Source organism: Sceloporus undulatus, chromosome 1 (assembly GCF_019175285.1).
Source record: "Sceloporus undulatus isolate JIND9_A2432 ecotype Alabama chromosome 1, SceUnd_v1.1, whole genome shotgun sequence".
Lineage (NCBI taxonomy): Eukaryota > Metazoa > Chordata > Lepidosauria > Squamata > Phrynosomatidae > Sceloporus > Sceloporus undulatus.
In genome coordinates this window covers 310,136,085-310,144,465 of record NC_056522.1, presented here as the reverse complement: position 1 = coordinate 310,144,465, position 8,381 = coordinate 310,136,085, and the positions used below count along the sequence as shown (strand labels likewise).

General features: G+C 44.3%; 1 protein-coding gene across 10 annotated transcripts in view; it reads left to right on the top strand.

Moving 5' to 3' along the window:
- The first annotated feature begins 46 nt into the window (after positions 1-46).
- The window catches only part of CELF1 (CUGBP Elav-like family member 1), a 48,324-nt gene continuing 39,989 nt past the window's right edge, over positions 47-8,381 (top strand). For 8 of the 10 annotated variants that reach the window (XM_042439142.1, XM_042439133.1, XM_042439117.1 and 5 more), the window contains exon 1: positions 134-190. The gene's annotated coding sequence lies outside the window, so the exon portion shown is untranslated. Of the gene's footprint in view, positions 191-310; positions 334-8,381 lie in introns of those variants that run through there. The other 2 variants (XM_042439153.1, XM_042439160.1) reach the window with 2 other exon arrangements.

Sequence of the window (8,381 nt, the reverse complement as noted above, 5' to 3'; positions counted from 1 at the left end):
GAGGGACGTCCATCCTCGACTTCCGGTTTGCGGCGCCGCCCCCCTCAGCGCGGACTTGGTTTCTCCCGGAAGTGCCTCCATCTTGCGACACCGGCCTGAGGCGGAGGGAGCGGATCCTGTGAGGCAGGAGAGGAGGAGGGCGTCGGCGGCGGAAGGAGGAGCCCGGGAAGGGCAGGGAGGGACAGCCACGGTGAGTGAGAGGAGAGGCCCCGCTACACCAGGCCTCCCCCGAGTGGGTCCCCCTTGGTCCGGGCCCTTGGGAGGGGTGCAGAAACTAGTCCCTTCCTGCCGAGACTCGCTTCCCAACTCAGTTCTCTCCCCCGGAGGACTTCGGTAGGCGTCGTCTGCTGGCCCTCGCTGGGAGGGGAGAGGTCGAGAAGGGCCTCCGTCGTGGCTCCGGGGCTGGGCTCCTTGGAGGCCTCGCTCTCTAGGCCCCGAGGCGGCTCCCAGGGGCTGCTAGGTCCTCCTTTTCCAGGACGCGCCCTCCATCCCGGCCTAAGCGCCCTCCATTTTGAACATAACCAAGAAGCATGGGTTTAGCGTCTCTCTCCAGGAGCCTTTTTGGCTGAGGGCAGCCAGCCTCGGCCCTCCGCCCCAGCCTCCCGCCCGAGAGGGAGGCCGAAGCGTCCTCCATTTCCAGCATCGCCAAGCAGCGTGGGTTTAGTATTTCGGGGAGCCTTTTGGGCTCCGAGCGACCAGCCTTGGTCCTCCTTTCCCAGGACGGGGCCTCCATTCCGCCTCCCTGCCCAGGAAGGACTGCAAAGCGTCCTCCATTGAAGCGCGGGGGTATATCTATAGGAGTGGGTTGGTTGGTTTGCGCTAGCTTTCCTTTGGCCAGCCTCCTACACTTTTACTTGGGACGCTTTCCTCCTCCTCCTCCTCTGAGCTGAGGGCACTTGGCCACCCTGGGCCCGCAAGGCCCTGCCCTTCCCTGGCCAGCGCCTGGTAAATGGACCCCGCCCGGGCTGTGCCTTCTTGTGTAAAGCGATCTCCTCCCGGCTGGCGAAGGGAGGAGGCATTCCTGGCCGTTTAATGGGCCCCGGAGGAGGAGCACGTGACCAGGTTGAATGGCGAGCCCTGAGTCTGTGGGCTAACATGGGAATAAATGCATCAAGTCAACAAATAATGGGAGCCTTCCTCCCTTCCTGGGAACTGCTTCCCCACTCAGGCCAGGAGCACCAGCCCCAGGCACCGCAGCAGGGAGGGCGCTCCAGGCAGTTAGAGAGTTTGAAGAGGCCACAAGGGCCACCCAGCCCAGCCCCTTTATTCTGCCATGCAGGAACTCTCAATCAAAGCATCCTCTTGGACAGATGGCCATCCAGCCTCTGCTTAAAGACCTCCAAGGAAGGAGACTCCACTACCCTCCGAGGAAGGAGTGTGTTCCACTGTCGAACAGCCCTTGCTGTCAGGAAGTTCCTCCTAATGTTGAGGAGAAATCTCTTTTCCAGTAGCTTGCATCCATTGTTCCTGATCCTGTTCTCTGGAGCAGCTGAAAACAAGCTTGCTCCCTCCTCAATATGACATCCCTTCAAGTATTTAAACAGGGCTCTCCTATCACCTCTTAGCCTTCTCTTCTCCAGGCTAAACATCCCCACCTCCCTAATGCATTCATCAAAGGACATAGTTTCCAGACCCTTCACCATTCAAGGAGGACATGACCAAATAAAAGCTAACAACACCCACATATTTACAATTGCATATAAATGCAAACTCATGTCTCTTTCTACCCTTTCACTCTCTCCTGGCAACTTCTTGGCCCACTCAGGCCAGATGTGTCCTCACCGCAAAGGAGGACAAGGAACCGCAAAAATGAGGGACATTCAAGAAGAATAGAATACACGGCCAAATCAAAAACACTCATTTAAATATAACTTCATGCTTGTTAGTCCCAAGTGAAGGACCATTTTGAATTCCCCCTGGACAGGAGGCTGGAGTGTAGGACGCGTCCCGGAAAAGGAGGACCCACTCTGGTTGCCCTGGCTCAGGCGAATATCTTGTAATGGGGATGTGTTTGAAGCAGCTTTTAAATTTAGGCAGTAGAAGGGAAATTAGGATTCAGTAGAGGTGGAGCTGAGGGAGGAGGAAGGTAGTGAACAAAGTCTAAGTGGAAGAAAAGAGAATGGGAAGTACTGTATATACACTAAGTGTAGACAGTGAATGAACACGTTTTGTCAGATTACTGTTACGATGTAGTGTGTGTGTGTGTGTGTTGTGTCCTTTCTAAGTCATTTCCACCTTATGGTGACCCTAAAGTCACCCTACCCTGGGGTTTTCTTGGAAAGATTTCTTTGGAGGGGGTTTGCCATTGCCATCCTCTGAGGCTGAGAGTTGACTTGTGGCCTAGAGATATGAAGGCTCACAGAAAATTAGGGGGAATCGTGCTAAAATAAAATACTCCATGATTGATTTTCTTCCTCTTTTTTTTCCAATTATTTCTTGTTTTTCCTTATTTTTTCTGAATTTTTTAATGGGAAAAACCCTGGAAAAAACCAAGAATAAATTGAAAAAAGGGAAGAAAATCAATTATGGAATATTTTATTTCAGCTTGATTCAGAAAAACATGGACAAAAATGGTTTTTCCATGGGCCTTCACATCTGTAGACTTGCCCAAGGTCTCCCAGTAGATTTCATGGCTTAACTGGGACTCAAACTTTGGACTCCGTAGTTAGAGCCCAACACTCAAACCACTATGCCATCCATTCCCTTCCCATTAATACTTGAGCAGCTTGCCAGAGTTTTCTTATAGGTTACTAATTCTTCAGGATACTCACCTCTGAGAAAATTTTTCATATTTGCTGTCTCCTTCTGCCATACACTGCTTCACTGTTTGCAAGAACAGTCTCTTTATGTAGAAGTAGTTTTATGTCATCTGCAATATATTTGTAGAGTTTAGATGTTTCGAATGTTGCTTTTTCAAATACTGTACTTCTAAACATCTATGTTGTAGTTTCTTTCTGTACACATTTAAATTACATGCAGTTCCTAATGCTTTACCTTTACAGAAAAAATGGAATATTGAAATTAGTTACTAAGACTGATGAAGAGCGCTAACTCCACCCCCCCCCCCCCACCTCTGTGGCTTTATACTGGCATGATGGCTTCTGCTTGTTCTGTTGCTTGCTGGTCAGAAAACTACTGGAAAGTCCCATCAGAGTGGTCTCTCTGTTCCTGTAGGATGGTACTGTGGGTGTAGATGGTGCTTGAGAAACCCCTTTTAAAGAACAAAAGGGTTAACATGAGATAGGGCATTCCTTTTACCCCAGGAAACAGGATGTTGGAATAAAATTACAGTCATCTCTCCATATTTGCGGCTTTGATATTTATGGATTTGATTATTCACAGATTTCATTAATATGTTCTCTCTAGGACTGTCTAGGTCCTCCAGTGCAACTCTGTGGTCAAGTTTAACTAAAAGTTGCACTGAAAGACCATTTGTAGCTACTCCAGTGCCATTCTATGGTCAGTGTATGTTGGACATTGACCACAGAGTTGCACTGGAGGACCTAGAGATTCCTAGAGAGGTGTCCTCTCAGGTAAAAACAGTGTTTTTGTTATTTGCGGTTTTCCCATATTCACGGGGGTCTTGTTGCCCTAACCCTTGCTCTGTGGAATATGGAGGGACAACTGTAGAAAGGTGGAGAGGAATCATAGAATCGTAGAGTTGGAAGAGACCACAAGGGCCATCCAGTCCAACCCCGAAGTGGAGATGAATTGGGGGGAGAAGTTGTAAGAGGAATAAACTGGGAAATTCTCACCCAGAACTGTGTGTTGAGCACCATCCTCTTTATTTAATCCCCAATAAATGAAAAGCAAGCCCCCAGTTTTATAGAAAATGGCAGTGTCCTTTACTTCAATACATAGGGATCCAAAATTGAGGGGATACAGTTCTCTAGCGGGGATTTCCCCCCATTTCAAAATCTTAGGCATTTCTAATTTAATTTTGCAGTCTTTTGGAGTGCAGTTTGAGAGAGGGACTTGCCCAGAACCATCTGGTTCAATCAGTGGCTAAGGAAATGGTATTCAGAAACTAAATGTAAGCGCCACATGTTATGAACAAACTAAAATCCCCAAATATTTTTAGCTCACTTTTCCATGAAATGTTCAAGAAGGCTACAAACATATTAAATACAAACAAAAAATATTGTAAAATTGAAGGAAACTACAGGTAAAAGCCAGCATGAAATTTAAAAACAAAAAAAAATCATATATGATGTCTAAATGAAACATTTTTTAAAAGTGTGGCAGGGCTGTGCGGAGTCTCATGCCAATCCAGGGAGGGGGGAGCGGCCTCAGGCTACTTCTTTTCCCCCATCTGCATGACTCCTGAATGAGCATTCCACCACGCCCACACCTGCATTTCCAAGGAATGGGAGTAGATGGCACACCATACTAAGGCTCTCCTTGTTTTGGCTGTTAGCTGAGCATTCAAAACTGAGGGTGAAGTTTTCAGACCATCTAGCTTAGACTAAACTAGTGGTCCCCAAACTGTGCTCTTTAAGGGATTTTGGGCTTCAGTTCCCAGAATCCCAGGCTATAAAGGTATCATTGTTTGGATGCTATTGGATTCTCTCGCTTCCAGTAAGCAGTGGTCCCCAAACTGTGCCCTTTAAGAGATTTTTGGGACTTCAGCTCCCAGAATCCCAGGCTATTGGCCAACATGAAGTCCAAAATCTTTTTAAAGGACACAGTTTGGGGACCATTGGTCCAAACCCATATTTCCAGATTCACTAAGCATGATTAATCTTCAGTTATCCAAATGATGCTTCATTTTAAACCTTCCTACAATTACCAATCCGTACACATACGTATATATAAACTTGTGGTGCTGTTATCTTCCTGAGGTGCAAAACACTACAAAAGTAATCCAGTTTGAGACTGCTTTAATTGTGTTGGCTCAGTGCTAGGGAATCCTGAGAACTGTATTTTTTGTGGCACCAGAGCTCTCTGACAGAAAGCTAAATGTCTCACAAAATTACTGTTTCCAGAATTCCCTAGCATTGACCCAGGGCAGTTAAAGTGGTGTCAAACTGGATTATTTCTGTAGTGTGTTTTGGACCGACCTGGAGATAGCTATAACAAATGTTAATCAGTTATTGATAAGACTGGTATTTCCTTCCTAAATATGCTAATTAATAGCCATGTGTAATATCTTGCCACATCTGCAAATAGCCTTTGAAGTAAAGAGGACAGAATTCTTTAGAAATCGGGCTGCTTTGAGAGGAAGCAGACCATTGATGCATCTTGCCCAGTAGTTCCCAATGCCAGAGAACCACTGCCCTCCCATTGAAGGTTTAGAATCATCATATCAGTCACTTAATTTTGTTATCACTTGTTATTTTAAGCTAGAGAAACAAACCTATTTCTCCAGTTTGTTGTGGGGAGACAACCCAAAATGTTGATTGGAGACCATAATGAACAAGCCATAGTTAGTTGGCCTACTTCAGGGCAACTAGCTTGTCACTGTGTCCAAATGTACTTATTGGAAAGATATTATTATCCTGCAAAATAATGTGGTGCATAATTTCTTGTTGCCTTACAAATTACTGTATATACTCATGTATAAGTCTGGAAAATTTAGTCAAAGTTTTAGTGCAAAATACCTGGGTCACCCTATCCATGGGTCGGTGTAAGTACTATATCTTATCAAAGTAGGAGCCACCCCTTTCTCTGAGTAAGGTGATGAAAGCCAAGAGCTTAATCCATCCCAGGAGAACCTAAAAGATGCACCAGCACCCTCTACTCTATTAGCTATAGTGCTGCTTACAGCTTGGCTTTTACATAGGTTATATCAATAGCTATAATTTTGGCCCCCAAACCTGCCCTTGACTGATACAAGAGGTCGACTTATAGTTGAGTATATACAGTTCATGAAGATAGAACCTGTGTTTTGGCTGGTTTGGTTAGGGGAAAAAATCTATATTTTCTACCAGGCTGTGCATAGTATTTTGCTCCTGTGATTTACAGATGTAAATAACAGATACAGGATTGTGCTACAACAGTGGTTGCCATACATTTTTAGGCTACTGCTCCCTTTCCTCTTGGGCAACAACCCTAGTATCCTCCAACACTTATTTCTTAATATTAGGACTACTGTTTGTACAGCAGCTAGCTGTCCAGCAACATCTATCTCATCCACACCTAACCCACTACCATCTCTGCCTCCCCCTCAGCCTCTCATGTGTAAGAAAGGCTGGCTGGCTGGCTGACTGCTCGGTTTGTGCTCCCAGGGTGGCCCGCTGCAAAGGGAGCAGCAGCTGAGCAGCAAATGGCCAGCAAGTGGGCTTGGGAGCAGCAACCAAGCAACTGGCTAAGTAGCGATCAAGAAGTCTCTCACCCATAGAAGTTGAAGCAATGATTTGATTTGCTGTTCATTTTACTTGAAATTAAATATTTCAAAGCTGGATTTAAAAGTTGTCCTTCTATGACATATCTCTGCTTCTAAAATACAGTCATCCCTTGGACTTCGCAGGGGATCCGTTCCAGCCCCACCCCACCCCCGCCCAGTTTCAAAACTCATGCATATTCAATCCCCATAGGCTTGAATGGGGTGTGTGCATGCGGGGGATGCCACAGGTGCGCATCCCATTGGAGTTAATGGCGGTTGCCCCTCAGCGGACTTGAAGGGATGACTGTAGTGCCTCTGTGTTTTTGTTGCTTTTAATTCATATTGGTTTGGTGGGTTTTTTATTGTATTTATTTTATGTGTATTTGAACATTATAAACAGTGGATTTGTCATTTCTGCAAAGATGAGCTGTAGAAAATAGATGTTAATGTAATAACATCATTAGGTTCAACTCATTTGTCATCAAATTTAGTTGAAAGTTACAATCCTGACATTAAAAGTATATATTATGGCTTCCATGGACTCTACAGTTGAATGACCCAGACAATCTTTGATACACTGTCTATAAACAGAGTTTCAGGTATATTTATCCATTAGTGCTTCAAGTCTATCTTTGGAGAAAGCCTTATGTGATAGATGTTCTTCACTACATCTCACAAATCTCAAATATAAGGATGTTTTAGTTGTGATGAACGGCTTTTGAGTCCCAAAAGTACTGGTAGGATTACTGTTGTACATTGTTTTTTCTTCTCTAGAGGTAAGAAACTGTACATCAGGAGGTACAGTTGGCTCACAGCTGGAAGTTGTCCCATCCATTGTCCCCTGTTGTGCATTTCACAATTAAAAACCATCTGAGGCAGCAGTACTCTTCACAGGTCTGCATTTGTAGAGTTTTGAAAAAGCACTGTTAACTTTTCTTTTCATATATTTCCAGATACACTAATTCAGGTATTTATCCCAAGCATAAATAGGAATGACAATAATTCTGTCCTCAATTTTCTGATCAGGAGGACAGCCAGGAGAAAGATGCTGCCTTAAAAGATTAAAAGAAAATAAGGAACCCGAGGGTATTTTTGAGAAGTCTTCCTAGAATCATTCCTTTGTAGAACTTGATATGTTTTGCAAGATTGATTATTTCAGTGAACTGGCTATATGCCTTCCAAAGGATTAGCAATATTTCCTTTGAATTTTGTGTTGTTTTTGTGGGTGACTTTTTTTTGTTTTCCCAAACAATATTGGAATTTAGTTTTTCGTATCTTTTCCAACACATCTGTGTAGTCTTTTGCCTTTGCAGCCTGAGGCTTGATCAGTTCTTCCCTGCAGTCATGCATAGCTGTTGATGCAAAGGTAGGAGTAATCTAATCTGTGTCTTTAGGAATGAAGGCTGATTGGTGAGTTCATGAATAGATCTTTGCCTGTGTAAAATGTGATACTCCAAAGCGCATAATGTCCTTGGCAAACCTTAAAGCATGTCAAATCTGGTGCTTTCCTTATACATATGCTCTTCCTCTTCATATTTTGCTTGGAGCTGTCATAGTAGCTGTAGAAGTGAAACTGTTACGTGCATATCTGTGTGTGTATTTAAACTAAACTGTCTTGAGGTAGTTGTCATTACTTCCACAGGTACGTAGATAAACTTAATCTATCTTGGACCTTTTTTTCTTTCTATAGGCATCCTATATTTCACCAGTGCTTCTGGTTTCCTGGGCTGTACATGTTCCATCTAAATTCTATTCCACTATGTTTGAGGCAGTCTATACTTATCTTGCCTGGTGTTCATAAGAATCCAGGCTATGCTTTGGGAAACAAAACTGAGATTTACTGTTTCCTGAAAATCTATGGGAGCAGCAATTACCTTCTAGAGAAGGGGTGCAGAAAATGCTGCTCATGGGTCAAATACAGACCCAAGGGTATTTTGTGATCTGCTCTCCTCCAGATTTAATGAGGAAGGGCAAATTTTCTTTGGCTTGTCTTTTTGTTAAAGGCACTGCAAGTTACTGCATACTATTTTGCTCTGTTTGGGACAGTCCTTGTACA